Below are 18,810 nucleotides of genomic sequence, written 5' to 3' on the forward strand. Positions count from 1 at the left end.
ACTGAAGGAGGCATCTACGTGCCAAGGCCACTCCTGCTGCCCCAGAGCATATACGTGCAACTGCTTCTCCTGCAGTGTAGGATGCCTCTACCCAGCGGGGGCCACTGATTACTGAGGGACTACTAGGACCAGTAACCCTTACACCAGAATAGGCGCCGACATTGCCAGGGCCATACCCACTGCCCCAGCATATATAAGTGCACCTGCTTCTCAAACAGCACAGGACATTTCTACCTGCTGGGGGCCGCTAATTACTGAGGCATACCTGGACCAGTAACCCTTGCACCAGAGGAGGTGTTGACGTTGCCAGAGCCACTCCCACTGCCCCAGCACATATAAGTGCACCTGCCTCTACTGCAGTGTGGAACACTTTTACCCAGTGGGGGCTGCTGATTACTGAGGGACTACCTGGACCAGTAACCGTTGTGCCAGAGGAGGTGCCAGCGTTGCCAGGGTCACCCCCACTGCCTCAGCGCATATAAGTGTGACTGCTTCTCCTGCAGCGTGGCCCACTTAGGTCATGCCTGGGCAAATCCTGGGCCAGAAGCACACCCATCCATGCCTGTCAGAGCCCAGAGGAGGCTTTAATGGGCCACACTCTAATGTTTTTTTCAAGGTACTGGTTGGCTTTGTTCCTTTGGTGGCAAAACCATCACAATGTAGTCTATTGCTCTATTCTATACCCCTAGAATCGAACTTGAGGGGCTAATCACAAATCATTATCCTATTGTGATCTTTCCTGCACGTAGATAGTTAATGATTGAGTAGGAAGTGTTGTGTCACTGTTTTGTGTTGACTCTGAATTCCTGCAAGGCACTTGTAATTTTTTCAATTGGTTGAAGTTACACTCAAATGTTTCTTTTAATAAAAGGTAGAGTTTTGATCCCCAAATGGCGATAATTCCTGGTTGATATGGATAAAAGGAAGCAACTTGAGGGGGCACTAGTCTCTGCTAAAGCTAAAAACAATCCCAACATTCGGCAGGTGATAATTGTGCAATGGACAAGATTGACATTTTGCTGGTAGAATGCAAAGAGATTCTTAACTCAACTCCCCCGTGGTCCCCACAGTTTTACTCTCTTCTCCATCCACAAATAAATCCAAAAAGCGCCTCACACAAATGTTTGGCAAAGCACTAACTCATGCTTTTGTACAGCCACCTATTGGTATCTCCGAGAAGTCCCCTTCTCGTAACTCCGCTCTTAGAGTTTACTTACTCAAACAGAAAAATTTAGCATTTGAGTGCCAAACTTCTATTGTGCCCTATATATTGACAAAGTGCCTAATGATTAAAGGGACATGAATACGATCAGAGGGGAAAATCACGGGGTCTAGAAGATGGTTAAAAGGCATAATTAGTGTGTTGAAGGAGAAAGAGTCTGCCCTCAAAAAAGTTGTTGAAGGTTTGGAAAAACGGATTGGTGGGCTATTAGACCAGAATGTTGCCAACCATGAAGGGAGGGCTATGTGAGGGTTCGGTGTGGGTTCAAGGGAAAGGTTGAACTGGGATCCCTAATTCACAAGTCCTAGAGTACCTTACCCCCTGACCCAACTTGAACACAAACCCCCAATTCCTCCAACTTTGATTGTTCCTTCAAAAACCCATTCAATGGTTTACAAGGGTAGGAGAGTACCACAAAAATGATCCTACTAGGGCGTTAGACTGACGGCTTGGGGGATCTGGGCAGCGATGGTACACCCTGTGAGACCTGCATTGCAATATCCAAAACCTGTCCATACCAATAGGGCGTTCCACACAGGAATCTATCATTGTGGTCCGGAAAATACAAATTATGCCGTAGTTTATCTAGTCTTGGTCCCAAAGTTGGCTGGTGGTGTAATAGAAGATTAGTACTCACTAACAAATAAAGTCAGAGGCATTGCTATTCAGTCATCAGAAGTGATATAATTAGAGCTGAGAGGAATGTATCTGCAGTTGGGGCTTCTGATTCGGTGAAGGCAGTCTTCATTCACAATGATCTGGTGGAGGGCGTAATGGCTATTGATTCATTATTAATTTGCGATGGCAAGACTCAAATTTGGATCAAGTATAGTCGCCAAGAAGAATCTAAAGCTCAATTTAATCCAGCAAAAGGTGTTCCCAGTAATGAACAGGGCAAACCTGGTCTAGGACAGACTATCAGAACACTTTGACAAGGATTGGAGAGTTTACCAAGCTCTTATCTGGGAAGGAGTTATTGTGGAGGAGAACTGTTGGCTCGGGAGTTTGGGGCTTCAAATTTGCTTATGTCTCCATGTAGTGAAGGATTTGGCAAATCGACTGAACATAGTATGGTATCTCTGCTTTAAGGAGCGAAGAAGGAGAAAGTAATTGGGGGCTTAACGTAGAGGTCACTAGAAGTAAAAAACTTCTTGAAGCACCGAGCATGTGTGTTTTTCGTAATCCCACTGAAGGCTCTCAGAATCAGATTCAAATATTATCCTGGAATGTTGCAGGGATCAGCATTGCAGTCAAAACTAGATTATGGTATGTTCATAGATGCCCATGACATGTGCTTATTCCAGGTGACTTGGTGCTCTACCCCCATTTTACAGAATGGGCTTATGTCTTTTTGCATAAATGCAGTACTTTCAGGTAGGGGAAGATCTTCGGGGGGGATCTAGCAATCTGGGTTAAGGCCTCACTCCAATGCACAATTAGACCTATTCATATTGACTTGTCAGATGTACTAGCATCTTTCCTTCAGTTATGCCCCTAAACATGTACAATATTTATAATATGGTGGAAGTTTTCAGTGTTGAGTCAATGGTATTAAATGTGTTGGAGAGTACTCTTTCAGAGATATCCAGAAAGAGCTACCTAATAGTGGTTGGGGATTTCAAGCTTTGATCCTATGACAGTAACCCCCCTGATTTTACCAAAGACCAGAATAGCCAGTGGATGATTCTGCAAATTGAACTTCCTATCATGAAATGGTCACCTAGGGCTGCACAAGTGTTGGCGCTGATGCCACATTTTGATCTTCGAGCAGCTTCTGGAAGGTCACCTTCAGATAGGGAAGGCAAGACAGACTTTAACAGACTGGGCCACTCAAGCAGAATTGATTACTTTCTAATTGATTTATGCCTTGGCCTTTTCTAATGGACATGGTAGTGGTCGATAGAGTGGATAGTGACAACTATGATCTGTGTTTCTGTCACTAGTGGGCAATTTGGCTAAGAAACCCTCAATCATGGATAGAGTGGACATTTGTAATCTTTCTCACACTAACAATGGGAAAGCTATTCAGTGGTGTTGGGTAGTCAAGCATCCGTCAGCCTTTGAGTCTGTTCTTAGGAAGTTTAAAGTGGAATTCTTTGTCCAACCCCAAGAGTGGGTAACCACTTTAGCAGCTTATACTCTTACAGCATTGATTTAGTACAGGATAGCAAATATTTCCTATTAGTCTCTGACTCATCCAAACCAACTAATTAGAATTTGATTTAAGTGAACCCTTAGTAGCTATTAACTCCTGTCTTGCGTCTAGAGCTCCTGGGCCTGACATGATCCCAAATTATCTTTAGATGGCTAATTCAAAAATGTGGGGATCTTACATTAATTTTTTATCTAATGCAATTTTACTAAGTATGGAGATCCCTCCCTCATGGAACATCGCCATGATCATGCACATTTTTAAGACTGAGAATTATATAATCCTCTGAACTATAGGCCCAGTTTTATTGATGCTCTACAAAAGTTTTTTTTGCTAACAGGTGCTCTCCCAGTAACAACATTGAATGCATGAAAATGATGTGTTATCTGATTTCCAGATGGCCTTTAGAAGTAATGTCAGTACTCGGGAGCAGGTTTTTTGCTTTACTTGTAACTTTTTGAGAGATGTCAGCAATCAACAGGGGTAAACTATATGTTGCCTTTAATGATTTACATGCTGCCTTTGATTCCCGGTGGTAAGCTGTGGAGGGTTCTGGAGGCAATGGATATCCAAGGAAACCTATTGGATATCCTGGTGCCTCTACATGCTCAAAACATCACCCAAATCAGGTGGGGAGAACATGGGCCATTGAGAGAGACCATCAGGATTAAATGTGGAGTCAGGCAGGGTTGTGTTCTTTGCCTTACCCCGTTTTCCTTGTATATTAACGGGTTAGTGTGACTGTTCAAAGGTAGAGGACCTGGGGGTGCCTACCTTACTCTTTGTGGACCACTCCCTTCTATTCTCCAAGTCTCCACATGGGCTACAACAGCTGTTAAACAATTTTAATGTATTTTGTGTTGAACTGGGCTGGAACTGAATAGCTCAAAAACGTAATTTATGATATTCTGCTATGCGAAACAAAATAATCACAATGGAAATATGTATGTGGCCAATCATTCAATCGACTAGGTGCCAAACTTTGATTACTTGGGTGTAAGATTAACGCCAAATTTAAATAGGCTCCCAAATCACAAAAAACGCATAATTTACTAACTCATCACACAGCGACCATAGCTAAGATTCATAGACGGACCACATCTAGGAGGGTGGTACTGGCTTTAGAGATATAGGGGGTCATTCTGACCCCGGCGGGCGGCGGTCGCCGCCCGCCTGGCAGGAACCGCCATTTGGCCGCTCCGCGGTCAAAAGACCGCTGCAGCCATTCCGACCTTCCCGCTGGGCCGGCGGGCGCTAACAATGTTAGTGCCCGCCGGCCCAGCAGGAAGGGGGCCTGCATCACTGAAGCCGGCTCCGAATGGAGCCGGCGGTGTTGCAGGTGTGCGACGGGTGCAGTTGCACCCTTCGCGCTTTTCACTGTCTGCTATGCAGACAGTGAAAAGCAGGCTGGGGCCCTGTTAGGGGGCCCCTGCACTGCCTATGTCAGTGGCATGGGCAGTGCAGGGGCCCCCAGGGGCCCCTAGACACCCGTTACCGCCAGCCTCTTCCTGGCGGTGTAAACCGCCAGAAACAGGCTGGCGGTAAGGGGGTCAGAATCCCCATGCAGCGCCGCCATGGCGGATTCGCCCAGCCGGGGGAAATCCCGCCGGACCCGGTTTTCTGACCGCGGCTTTAACGCCGCGGTCAGAATGGGCAGGGAAGCACTGCCAGCCTGTTGGCGGTGCTTCCGTCATCCACCAGGGTCGGAATGACCCCCATAGAGTATCAGGGCCATAGGGGCTGCTATGTGTGGTGCAGAAATTTGGTAACAGTCAAATCTAAGTACATTATGGCCCTCATTCCGACCCTGGCGGTCAAAGACCGCCAGGGCCGCGGGCAACGGAAGCACCGCCAACAGCCGCGGTCGGAAAACCGGGTCCGGCGGTTTCCCGCCGGATTAGCCCCGGCTGGGCGAATCCTCCATGGCGGCACTGCAAGCAGCGCCGCAATGGGGATTCCGACCCCCTTCCCGCCAGCCTGTTTCTGGCGGTTTTCACCGCCAGAAACAGGATGGCGGGAACGGGTGTCCTGGGGCCCCTGGGGGCCCCTGCACTGCCCATGCCACTGGCATGGGCAGTGCAGGGGCCCCGTAACAGGGCCCCAGTATGCTTTTCACTGTCTGCTTAGCAGACAGTGAAAAGCGCGACGGGTGCAACTGCACCCGTCGCACACCTGCAACACCGCCGGCTCCATTCGGAGCCGGCTTCTGTGTTGCAGGCCCTTTCCCGCTGGCCCGGCGGGCGCTCCATTGGCGGGCGCCCGCCGGCCCAGCGGGAAAGTCAGAATGGCCCCCGCGGTCTTTTGACCAAGGAGCGGCCAATTGGCGGTTCCCGCTTGGCGGGTGACAACCGCCGCCCGCCACACTTGGAAGGAGGGCCTATATCTCTTGTAGGGCTACCAGTGAGCACACCAATGACACCTATGTGATTGGATTTGGCACAAAGGAGTATATCTCAGAAAATAGAATGTAGACTTTTAATTTACTATCATTGATTGTAGACCTCCCCAGCCCTCGAATTGTACTGGGTTGGCTTAAGAGATCTAATGTGTCTGGCATGTCTTTGTAAAATCCCGTGGTTGATCTTTGTAAAATCATTTCTGGGGATATTGGATTTGGAGACGTGTTGATCATTTCCAGAGGAGAAGTATGCAAATTCTAAAGCGGGGCTGAAAGAAACTTATTGAGAGTATGTAGCTTTTCAAACTGTGGTCTAGTGCAGAGGAGCCTTAACAATGGAGTTCATAGAGGCTAAACCTTGTCCACGGTATGAGTCCACAATTGAAGAAATTACACCGTCTTGCTCGCAAATTGTGTATTCAGTTTAGACCCTCCCAACAAAAAGGTTCTGTAGCAAGTCTGCAGAGGGCTCTGGGAGTGACCCATGCCCTGCCTGCGTGTGGGTGCCAGAATCATTAACCTACATTTTATTATTTTGCCCAGTATGTCATAGTCAACTTGCACAGTGGATAGGCCCTTCATGTAGTACTTTGGGTACTAGATGACACGTGGAGGCTTTTAGGATCCTCAGTGCTGCCACCAGGAGAGTGGTGGCCTTCTCTATCACCAAAACTTTGATGCCAGTTTTGATCAGGCACTGCAAGTGTATCCAGCACACATAATGAAGCTGGTTCTATGGCCTACTATTTTACACACCCCTATGAGCCGGAACGAACTGGCACTTCGGTTGGTTATAGTTTTATTATGCCATATGCCGAAATAATTGTGTTCACTCCTAATTTGAGTCTATTCTTTTAGTTGGTCGTTTGCTGCCCATGGTTATTGCACTTTCTTACCGGTAGCACACCCCGAATAAATGATCCGTGGTTTCTAAAATGTATGAGCCACCTTTTTAGAACTACTCTAAGTCAGTTTGTTACTGTTAGTGTTGATGTCATTATATTTAAGTAGGAGCCCGCACACCGAATTATTGCATACCGTTGAGTATGACCTGCACGCTGTTGTTGTGCACCTTGCCTGCTCATTCTCACTGACCAACCTTGTAAAGCATCAGCCTTTTTTCAAGTAGTTAATGTACATTATTGTATTTATTGTTTGAAGTGATGTTATTTATTTTTTTCATTTTATTAGGGGAAGCAAGCTGTGCTCAACGAAGTTTTGAAAGGTTTGAAAATGTTCTGCTCTTGTAAGTGTTTTTAAGTACTGAAGTTTATCAAGCCGTATTTTTATTAATGAAATAAATGATTTAAACAGATTGTTATATGCATTAGATGCAGTACTATACTTGAATCAGGGTCTTTAGATCAGTCTTAATATAAATTTAGAAGTAACTGTGTCCGAGCATTTCTTGTTTTATTTTATGATGGTTTTATTGTTTTTTTTAAACCTTTTATGTATTTCGCTGTGATGGCTCCATGTTTGAACTTTATGATCCTAGAGATCAAAATAAAGTTTTATGATGTTAATGATGAATAACCACAGGAATACCCTTGTCAGTCACACAACACCCAAAGCATCTTAAAACATCCTCAGCATCAGGGCCACTCCAGTCTATGGTGGTCCATGCATAAAGTGTGGAAGTGGACTTAATACTGCTTTGGTGACCAGGTAACTGTCCTAACACTCCTTATTGGTCCCCTGACCTTTACCTTTTTGGAACTGGTCTCTTAGTCCTGACTGGAGTAGTTGTTAAAAGTTTTAGAAAGGTTTCATACTTTACAGTTACTAATGGCTGTATGTGTTTTGGGCTAAAACACTAGGATTTACACTCTACTTACAGATCTACATCTCCTGATCCCTCTGGTGGATTTTGCTCATCTTTGTGTCTAAAAATTCATAATTTTCATTTGTGTTCAGTAGCTTTCTTATTTTTATGTTTGGTGCATCTAAATGTTATACACTAGTTCCTTTGTTTAAGCCTTGGTGCTCAAAGTCACAGCTAACCAGTTAACTTCTCTTTTAAAAAACACTCAGACATTCCTTTTAAAAACATGTTAAAATAAAGTTAGGACTGCAAAACAAAACAAAACTAAAAAAAAACGAAATTGGCCAATGATGATTAGCTACATGACCCATAATTTACACTCCTGCCCCCCAAATGAACTGTTGATGACCTCCCAATATTTATACCAAGGAAAAACAAAAACAAATAAATCCAGGATTTGTAAAGCATGGCAAATCACCTGTGGGGGTCGCAAGGCACTGAATCGTAGGCATGTGGAAATTAAGTGATTTGCCCAGAATCACATGCTGTTGAGCCCATGACAAGAATCGAACCTGGTTCCCAAAGCTCTGAAGTCAGCAGCTCAGGCCATTTCCACTTTGAAATGCTGTGCCTATGACACATTGTGCAATCATTATTATCAGTGGTGGTGCTCGTTTTATTCCTAGAGGTGTCTGTTTGTTTTGTGAACTCATCAATTTTCTCATGCCATCAATTTTATCATGCCATATCCTAGGTATCAGAGAATACTTTTTTCAAATATATCTCAAACACTTCACGACGTTCTTGTTTTTAGACTTGCAATTTAGGGGAATCGCTATACAATATATAACAACTATTTGCCTTGAATAAAATCTTGAATTTCTCTGCAGAAGCTAGGAAAGTCTACATTTTTGCCCAATTCCTTTTTTTCATCTTGAAATATTGAAGGGTAAGTTTAAGTGTGATAGATTGTTATTATACTGCTTTGAATGTTCTTATTTATTTTTCTATGATGGCTGAAATGGAGAGCAGTGACACTTATTTCAAATAAATAGGCTGCATTGTAACCTGTGACGGTGCCAGGGATTCAACACCCCAAAACTATCTTACAAGTGCAGGCTTTCAATGTTGATAGAGCGTTCCGTATTAACAATTTACCTGTGTTTTGGACGCTCTTGGGTCGATGAATCTTTTGGCCTAGTAGGACTCTCCTTACCCGAGAGAAAACCAACCTTGTCAAATCAATAATCAATAATCGATGATCAATAACGAACATAAGCAGTACCACGAACAACATAACACTTCACAATTAATCCAGACATCATTTCGGCGAAACCGTGACCTTTCGGCCGCGAATAACCACACCAATTTTATGCCAAGTTAGTCAATTTATTTCTCTATATTAACAAAGCTAGCACAATGTAAATGTGTCTTAACACTAAATGATAAATGTAAATGAACATTAATAGCTGTCCATATCTACGGAAGAGATGCAACCTATGTAGCATTTGAATAATAATGCCTTCTATAATGGCAACGCAAACTACTAAAACAATAATCTGTAATGAGCTAATTGCATACATTGATCAGCATAACAAGGTCTCAAATTTGCATCGTGCATCGAATGACTCCTCTCCTAACCTCAAATTAGCATCAGCATGTGGGACTTCATGCAAAACAATTTGGCAACATCAATTTGGAAAAACGCCTAACTAGGGCACTAATCAAAATCAGCAGTTGGTTACCTAAAAAGAAAACGCAATGCAATTGTACATTTATATCTTTTCATATTTACCAAATTCAATCAGCATTCAAGGAAGTCTTCGTCTCGCAGGTATCAGGTTCGATCGGCATTGGGACGGGGCAAAGGGTAGGGTGGACGGGGCAATTGCATCACGGCGGCAAGACTAAGGACACATTTACTTCATGCAAGGGACGAATCAAAGTTAAAGTCTCTAGGGCAAGAATCTCTTTCTCTCGATTAGAGAAAGCATCAGGGTCTCATTCAAAATGGCGTCGCTCATCAATTGGCTCGATGGGTGCAATGGCGTCGATGGCGTCAATAGCCTATAATGGAATAATTTCTCCTCGTGCACCTGATTTTTATAGACAACAGTTCAAATCCAGTAGGGTCTTCCATTGGAGGGTTCATAGGTTAGCTTCAAATTGACCAATCAAAAACAACAGTTTACAAGCTTTTACTTAAGCATACATTATCCTTGGAGTCGGGTACGTAGGTTGCAACATTTTATACCAATTAACTCTCTCTCAGAGCTTCCATTGTCCGCACCTGCAGATTGACCTTGGAGCGAAGAGGAAGATGCCTTGCTGGCATGAAACCTTAAGATAAGCATGTGAACCGAGCCCACTGGAAAAGTACAGCTTCAAGCAAGAATACACGTTTATTCAGCACAGTGGAAAAATACGAGCATCTAAACCGTGAGACAAAGCAACTAGGCCGAAGCTTCTACTAAAGTTATGCTAAGCTAATACATTTTAAACGAGCAAATCATGGCACACGTTTACGACTATGTCGGATTAGTACATTTCTAATACATCACGTTATATAAAGCACGCTTATAAATGATGGCAAACCACTCTGAGGGCACATTTTGTCCCCGTACAATCTTCATTAGTTCGGTTAAAGTCACACATGATTATTACAATACTACGTTTATGCGCTAATAAATGTAAAACCTTCATTTCCGCGTCACCAATGTCACAATGTAGCAGAGGTGTTTTACACAAACTATGTCAGATTCTGTCAAGGTTCATAGCATGAACCCGCTTGGTGAGGTCAAAATATAGCGACAGAGTTTTCAAAGAACACTGGCATTCACAAGATAGTATTCACTTAATCTTACACACTCACCTTATAACACCTTCATCATTTTACCCTGAGAAGGCTCATAAAAACAAAAATATTATTATTATAGTGGTGAGCTCTTACAACTCAAAAGGAAAGACAATAATGTAACTTGATTTCATAACAGACATTTCTTTGAAAGACAAACATTGGCAATGCCAATAGGTTTTGCCTATGCAAGAACTTTTTGCTATGGCAATGTGTTTTAGCCATGTTGTACACCACTGTGGCTGCTGTGCAGCATAGCTAAAAGTTAGCTGTATGGGGTGGGGTTGGGCGAAGTGTGGTGTAGTTGAGTGGATTGTGGTACAGTGGGGTAGATTGGGGTGGAGTGGAGGGTGGTAGATTGGGGTACATTGTAGTGGAATATAGTGGTATAGATTTGAGGGGGTTATGTGAGATAGATTAAAGTAGAGTAGAGTGGGGTAGATTGGAGTTATGTGGGGTAGATTGAAGTGGGGGCTGGGGTGAAGTGTGGTGGAGTGGGGTGGAGTGGGTGGGGTAGATTGGGAGAGATGCATTGCATTGGGTAGGTTAGAGAGGGGGAGCACAGTAGATTGGAGTGGTAGATTGGAATGGGGTAGATTTGATTGTGGTAGATAGAGGTGGATAACTTGAGTGGGGTGGATTGGATTACAGTGGGGTAGATTACAGTGAACTGGGGGTAGATTGCAGTATATTTGAGAGGAGTAGATTGGAGTATACTGGGTAGATTGGAGTGGGGTAGATTGGAGTAGAGCAGATTGTGGTAAATTGTGGGCGAGTGGGGTAGATTGGAGTGGAGTAGATTGGAACGGAGTGGGGTAAATTGGGGTGGAGTGGGGTAGATTGGGTCAGGGGTGTAGCCTGGTTAGTATGACTGGGGGTGTGTGCTTCAGGACAAGGGGAGGGCTAGTGGGCAGTGGAAAGAAAGGGGAGGGCAGATTGTTAGGGGCACTTAAAACCCAAACTTTTTTAAACTAATCAACATTTTTAAGGCCTTCAAAACATAGACGAGAGAGTGTGTGTGCTTTTGTCAATGTGAGCATGTAAAACTCCCAGGTGGAATTCAACACACACTTCACATTACCCGAGTAAAAGCACTTGTACCCAGCTATTTATTATCAAATACATTTTTAGGATGTTGTAACACCCCCACACAACCCCTGGAGCTACACTCCTGATTGGTGTGGAGTGGGATAGATTGGGGGAAGAGAGGAGTGGATTGGGGTAGATTGGGATAGTTTGTAGTGGAGTGGGGAAGATCAGAGCAGGGTAGATTTGAATGGATTGAAGTAGTTTTGGCGTAGATCTGAGCAGAGTGAGGTGAATTGAAAAGGAGTGGACTAGATTGTGGTAGAGTGAGTGGGGTAGATTAGATTGGAGTGGGAAGAGTGGATTAGATTGAGGGGAGTGGATTGGAGTAGAATGGAGTAGACTGGAGTGGTGTACATTGGGTAGATTGGAGTGGAGTGGGATAGATTGGGATAGAGTGGACTGGTGTAGATTATAGTAGAGTAGATTTGAGTGGGGTAGTGGAGTAGATTGGCTCAAAGTGGAGTGGAGTAGGGTAGATTGGAATGGAGTAGGTAAGAGTACAGTACATTCAAGTGGAGTTTGGTAGACTGGGGTAGGTTGGAGTGGGGTGGGGTAGATTGTAGTGGGGTAAGGCAGGGTAGATTGGAGTGGATTGGTGTGGATTGGTGTAGATTGGGGTAGATTAAGGTGAAATGTGTTAGATTAGGGTAGATTGGGGTGGAGTGAGGTAGATTGGAGTGGTAGAATGGGGCAGAGTGGAGTGGGGTAGAATGAGGTAGAGTGGAGTGGTGTAGATGGGAATAGAGTGGGATAGACTGGAGTGTAGCCGGTTAGAGTGGAGTGGGGTATGATGAGGTAGAGTGGAGTGGTGAAGATTTGGGTACCGTGTAGTGGAGTGTGGAAGGTTGGGGTAGATTTGAGTGAAGGAAGTGTGGTAGATTAGAGTAGGGTAGACTGAAGTGCAATGGGATGGGGTAGATTGGGGTTGGTGTGGGCTGGATTGGAGTGGAATGGACGGGGTGGAGGGTAGTAGACTGGGGTGGGTTGGGTTAGATTGGTGTGGGGTGGGGTAGATTGGAGTGGAGTAGGGTAGATTGGGGTAGAATGGGGTAGATTTAGGTAGAGGGGAGTAGATCCAATGTATTGCAGTGGGTTAGGTTGGAGTGGAGTGGGGTAGAGTGGAGTGGGATAGACTGTAGTAGACTGTAGTAGGGAAGATTGTGGTAGATTGGAGTAGTGTAGATTGGGGTAGTTTGAAATAAAGTGAAGTGGGTAGATTGGAGTGAGAATTGTAGTGGGGTAGGATAGAATGCAGGGTAGATTGGAGAAGGGTAGATTGGACTGGGGTAGATTAGAATTTGGTAAATTGGGGTGGAGTGGGGTAGACTGGAGTGGAGTGATTTTGAGTGGGGTAACTTGGCTAAAGTGAGTTATACTGGGGTACAGGGGATAGACTGCTGTCGATTGGTTTAGATGGGAGTGGGGTACATTGTGGTGGATTGAGTGGATTGAAGTTGAGAGGGGTAGATTGGAATAGATTGGAGTGGAATGGTGTATCTTGGAGTTGAATGGAGTGGGGTAGATTAAAGGGGAGTGGGATCGATTGGGGTAGATTTGAGTGGGTATATTAAAGTGGGGTGGGTGGATTGTATTGAACTGGAGTGTGGTAGATTAGGGTAGATTAGAGTGGAGTGGTTTGGGGTAGATTGCAGTACATGGGGTTGATTGGAGTGGGGTTGGGGTAGATTGGAGTGGGTTAGGTTGGAGTGTGGTAGATTGAGGTAGATTGTAGTGCAGTGGGTAAGTGGTGTGGAGGGGTGGGGAGTAGATTGGAGGGATGTTGAGTGGAAGGGAGTAGAGTAGAGTGGAGTAGCATGGAGCTGAGTGATGTAGAGTGGAGCGTGTGGCATTTTGTAGAGTGAGGGGCTTAGAGTGGAGTGTTGTTTCATAGAGTGGAGTGACACAGAGTGACATAAAATGAAGTGGTGTGACGTAGACTGGAGGGGGGAGTGTTGTAGAATGGAATGGCATAGACTGGAAGAGAATAGGGTGGAGTTCAGTGTTGTAGAGTGAAGTGGTGTAGAGTGGCGTGGGATTGTGTAGAGTATGCAGGGTGTGGTACTGCACTGCCATTACAGGCAACACATTTTCAATTGAAATGACCATTACATTTGCACAGACATACTTTACTCAGCACAATAATACAAACAACAATGTGTGGAAGTATCACCACCTAGTGTATTGATATGTTTGATTGCATTCAACATTCTTCAGAATTACAAAAAAATAAACTTAATTTGTACTTTCCTAATTCTAATACATTTTAAATGATCAGCATAGTTCATTTTTTTGTTGTGCTGTAGAAAAAAGCTTTTTGTTTCACAGAAAGATGGTCACATAAATTCTTTCACTTTGGAGTCAGAGAAAGAAAACACCAGGGGCCTGATTTATACTTTTTTAGCACTGCATTAGCGTCATTTTTTGGTGCAAAAGTGGCCCAAACGTACAAAATTCAATTATATTTTGTTCGTTTGTGCCGCTTTTGTGTCAAGAAATGACGCAAATGTGGCACTAAAAAAAGTATAAATAAGGTCCCAAACTCCCTAGGAATACAGGGCCTGCCTTTTGACCTTTGTCTTTAAATGCACAGCAAAGGCGACAAGATATGAACAATATTTAAAAGCCTATTTACAGAAAACAAGCACTCAGAAGGATACAATAAATAGACAGTGCTCCACTGGACAGATGAATACAAACTGGACAGCCTAAAACAAACAAAGCCTGCATACAGAAAGCAAGAAAATGTCAGTTGCAAACCGCAAAGCCAATCCTCACCAATGGGTGGAATGCATTCCCAAGGAAGCTTTCAAAATGTCTACAAGAAGTCACTAGCAAACCAGACAGCTGCGCTGCCTGGTAGGCTTTGACCTAAAAATGGTTGCATGCAATGTGACATGAGCAGCACTTCAAATCCTATGAAGCCCTTTCTAAGTTTTGTTTCAGCCATTTCTGTGCAATAACATGGAAATACCTAGCAATAATATTGCAGTTTGGCCTGTAAATCTTGCTCATGGCAAAATACATGTAAATATGGTTCCTGCGAATGCTAGTATGCTTTTATTGCAGTTTCCGGTCAAATGCTCAGCTTGTGCCAAACTAGAAAGATGGAATACTCTGATACATTGTGTTGATTTAATATTACAGAAAAATTAGAAACACTATTCTCCTGTAAAGGCAGGGCAGTTTTCCCACATTCAAAATCAGGAAGACAATCTTAGAAAATGTTATTATATCTCATTTCTTTGAGATAATCAATAATTTCTATTCCAACTTTCAAATGTATTAATATTCAACAAATCTATGTCCTTGTAGCAAAGGAACACATGTAAGAAGACATAACACTGGTTAACTAAGAATAACATTTGTTAAGTGTTCAAATGTCATATGGTTCACCAAAAGGGTGAACAACAATGGATACAAATGCTGCCACAAGTCCATCTCTCTGCTTAGCCACAAGCAAGTAGTAAGAGAGGATAGACAAACATAATACAGAGAGTTAGCTCAGAAAACATTCAATTCCTTTTCTAATCCTCTGCTGCGAAGGGGAATTATAAATTGCGGTCTCTCTGGAGTCTCTTCTCTTCACCTTGTGCATATTGACACCAGGGCCCAGTTTTTCAAATGCTTTATGCTGGCACTCAATGCTGGACCCAAACCAAAAATTTGTTCAGAAGCTGTGGCCAGCAGTGAAAAAGGTTGTGTTGCTGAATGCCAAGGCTGCGTCATCTTCATTCCATTCATGCATCTTTAATCCATCATCAAATTCTCCCTGTACCAGTATCTCACTCTTGCATCTTCGTTTTGGTCCCTGCTTTTTCCCTTTGTCACTGTTTTTTCATCTTTCTCTTCCTCCTTCTTTGTTATTATATATATATTTAAAGCACACCATCACCCACAAGGGTATGCTAGCGCTGAGGTGTGTGTGTGTGTGTCTAGCCCTACTTTGGTAGGTTGTCTAATTGAAAAGCCAGGTCTTCAGTTTCTTGAAGAATTCAAGAAGAGAGGAGTAGGCTCTGATGTGGAGTAGGAGGCCTTTCATGCTTTTTGGAGAATGTAAGTGCATGCCTGCCCTGTTGATCTGGTTCTGTGTATGCACGGAAAGTGTGTGAGTAGGATTCCTGCAGAGCCGAGGTGTCTGTGTGGTTGTTGGAAGGAGATGCAACAGTTCAGGTAGGTGAGACCTAGGTTGTGTGGTGTTATGAATGTGTGTGAGAAGAGTTTGAAATGAGCATATTTGTGTAGCAGGAGCCAGTGGAGCTACCTTAGGTGTGGTATGATGTTACGTCTGTGAGGGAGGTTGAAGATGAGTCGGACTTTCGAGTTCTGGATGGTTTGTATTCTTCTAGTAAGTTGTTTGTGATCCCGGTATAGAGAGTTTTCATGTAATCCAACTTGCTGATGACTAGGTTGTAAGTCACAGTTTTTACAGTTTTTCTAGTGGTGCTGGGGAGTCATTTGAAGATCTTACTCAGCATCTTGAGGGAGTGGAAGCAGGATGCAGTGACTTATGCACTCTATGCACTCCGATTTGCTGTTGATGATTATTCGGAGGTTCCTGGTGTGGGTGGTGGGTGTGGGTGTGACTTTGTGTTCATCAGGCCAGTTGGTGTCCCATGGTGAGGTCTTCTTGTTAAAGACCACTGCTTCTGTTATGTCGATGGTGAGCTTGAGACAGTTGGCTTTCATCCAGTTAGCGAATTCGGTGATGAAGGTGGTGAATTTTATTCTTGTGCTGGGTCTCTTGTCCAAGAGACAGAGTATGAGTTGTGTGCCACCAGCATAGGAGAGGATGGTGATGTCACGTGCACGAATGATGTTTGCAAGAGGGTTCATGTATTTATTGAAGATGGTAGAGATGAGTCATGAGCCTTTAGGTACTCAACAGATGAGTTTGCAGGCTTTCGAGGAGTAAGGTGCCAGGGTGACAGCTTGTGTTCTATTGTGTAGGCACCTGATGAGGATATGGTGTGAGATTGTGTCAAATGCTGGAGAGCGATCCAGGAGAATGAGGGCTGCCATGTCTCTTTTGTCAAGGGTCATGCAGATGGCATCTGCGGCAGTGATGAGTACATTTTCTGTAATGTGGTTGGGCCTGAATCTGGGCTGCATGACATCGAGGAGCTGGTAGTTGCTGCGGTGGTCAGTGAGGTTGGTTGATTAATTTCTCTAATACCTGTGCCAGATTTGGTAGGGAGAGATGGGTTTGTAGTTGGAAAGCATGTCTGGGTTTGCAGATGGTTTCTTGAGCAGGGACATGATGGTGGCATATTTCTAGATAATTGGGATGATGGAAGCATTGAGGGTAAGTGTAGGAGTCCTTCGGTGAAACCCAGGGGTCAGATGGGGCCCCCAAGTGGATGCTCTTCCAGGTAGCAGTGATTTTGATGGTCGTGATGGCAGGCTAAGGGATCAGGATTCATTCTTCAACTGTAATAGCAAGTTGGGTTTTGATGGTGATGGTTAAGGGTCAAGATTGCTGTATGTGGAGGTGATTTTTTTACAGAACATTACAGAGCGCTTTTTGCAAAGACCTTGTGAGTGGGTGATGTTGCTGGAGGAGGCAGGAGACGTGCGAAATCTTTGATGATGACAAAGATTTTCTTGCTGCTGTTAGTACCGTCTTCAATGAGATCCACAAGAGCACCTCCACCCAGCACTATCGAATGTCAGGGGTGCTGAATACAATGGCAGTGTAGTCCAGATTCCACCTCATGCCTATTTCATCCACCACCCAACATTCCCTGCCACATTATATCACTCTTCCCGTTCATTTTAAAACATCTGCTTCATAGCTTTGTCACTGTTTTCCCACTTTATCTTCCCCTTTCTCTCCCAATATTTGTGTTTTTCTCTTTCTTGTCCAGGCCAAAGACTGATAAGAAAAAATAAGTGACAGTCGCCAAAAAGGAGTGCCTATATGCCCCGCCTACAACTACTGGCTCAAATCAAGTACTGGCTGTGTCCAAAAAGAAGTGCAGGTGTGTCCAACCTTCAAAAACTGTCTCAAATTAATTATTGCTTGCACTAGTGCAAGATAAACTGGCATATGCTATGAACTATTTAGGACAAAATGTGTTTTGCACAGGAAAGGTGCTCTTTCCTTAGCACCAAAAATGTTTTTTTCGGCTGTGCATTCAGATGGGTCTATGCAAACACCCTTAGGTTGTGACATAAAGCCTGACCTATTAAGATAGCCACACCAGGCTTTGTAACATAAATTAAAGCTTACTAAAAGCAGGCTCAAAGAAAGGGGAATGCTTTGATTTCCCTCACAGCCCAACACATTGCATGTATTCTGCAGTACACAGCTCATATCCAATCCATCTGATCCTTCTGTGTTTGGCTATGCTTAGGATATTTTACTGGAAGGGTATGCTTCTACAAATCCAGTGCTAGACAAAGGAAAGCTCCAGCAGCAAGCCAATCTTTATAGATGAAGTACTTCACCGTATTTCACCCATGTGCTGCACAGCAATGTTGGATTCTGCTCTGTTTTGCATGAAAAATGTATACATCTGGGCGCAGAATAGATTAGATGAGTAGTTCCAATTTCTACTTTTCATTTACATTGGCCTATGACTGGAGAAGTTCTAAAACAACAGAACAATGTCCCATAAATGTGTATCAGTGGATTAAAGGGATGGACATTGGGAAACTATAAATCTACTGGCAAAAATAAAAGGGGCAGAGGAAATGAGCTTTTGTCCAAGTAAAGAGGAATAGGACACTGACAGCAGTTTGAAACCATATTTGGAATAAAGGACAGAAATTTGTAAATTAATTCCAAGTGTTCGGGCTCAGGGAATTACAGGATAGTTTGAGCACAAAATGACAATCAAAGGGAAAAAAAGAAAAGTTGTAGTGGATTTACTCCTGTCATTTGCGAAACTGAAGAGTGCATCAAAAGTTCAATATCTTGTTTTTTTCCTGCAGGAAAACATGAAATATTGCTGTTTTCTACAATTTTGTTAATTTTGTCTCTTGATTGCAACCAGGGGTATTGTATGTCTTCTGCATCACAAACTTATGCATTGCTTGCTCTCCATTTGGACTTTCCATTATAAAGATGAAATATTGGCAAAGGTCATGGCTGAAATGCTAACTCTGATTCAATGGTTGCAGATTTTGAGTGACTAGTTGCGAAGGATCGGGACATTAGGGCTGAAGGTGATCTGTGTGATCCTTCAGAATTGCTTCTTTGACGTACCTTTGTCAAAGTTTCTATGGCAGTGCAAACGACTGTGTACCAGTTGGACGGTTGACCAGAGACCATGCTACCAGGAGACAGTTCTGACTTGGCTGACTGAGCAAACATACTATATTGGTCAAA

This window comes from Pleurodeles waltl, chromosome 1_2 (genome assembly GCF_031143425.1).
Source record: "Pleurodeles waltl isolate 20211129_DDA chromosome 1_2, aPleWal1.hap1.20221129, whole genome shotgun sequence".
Taxonomy (NCBI): Eukaryota; Metazoa; Chordata; class Amphibia; order Caudata; family Salamandridae; genus Pleurodeles; species Pleurodeles waltl.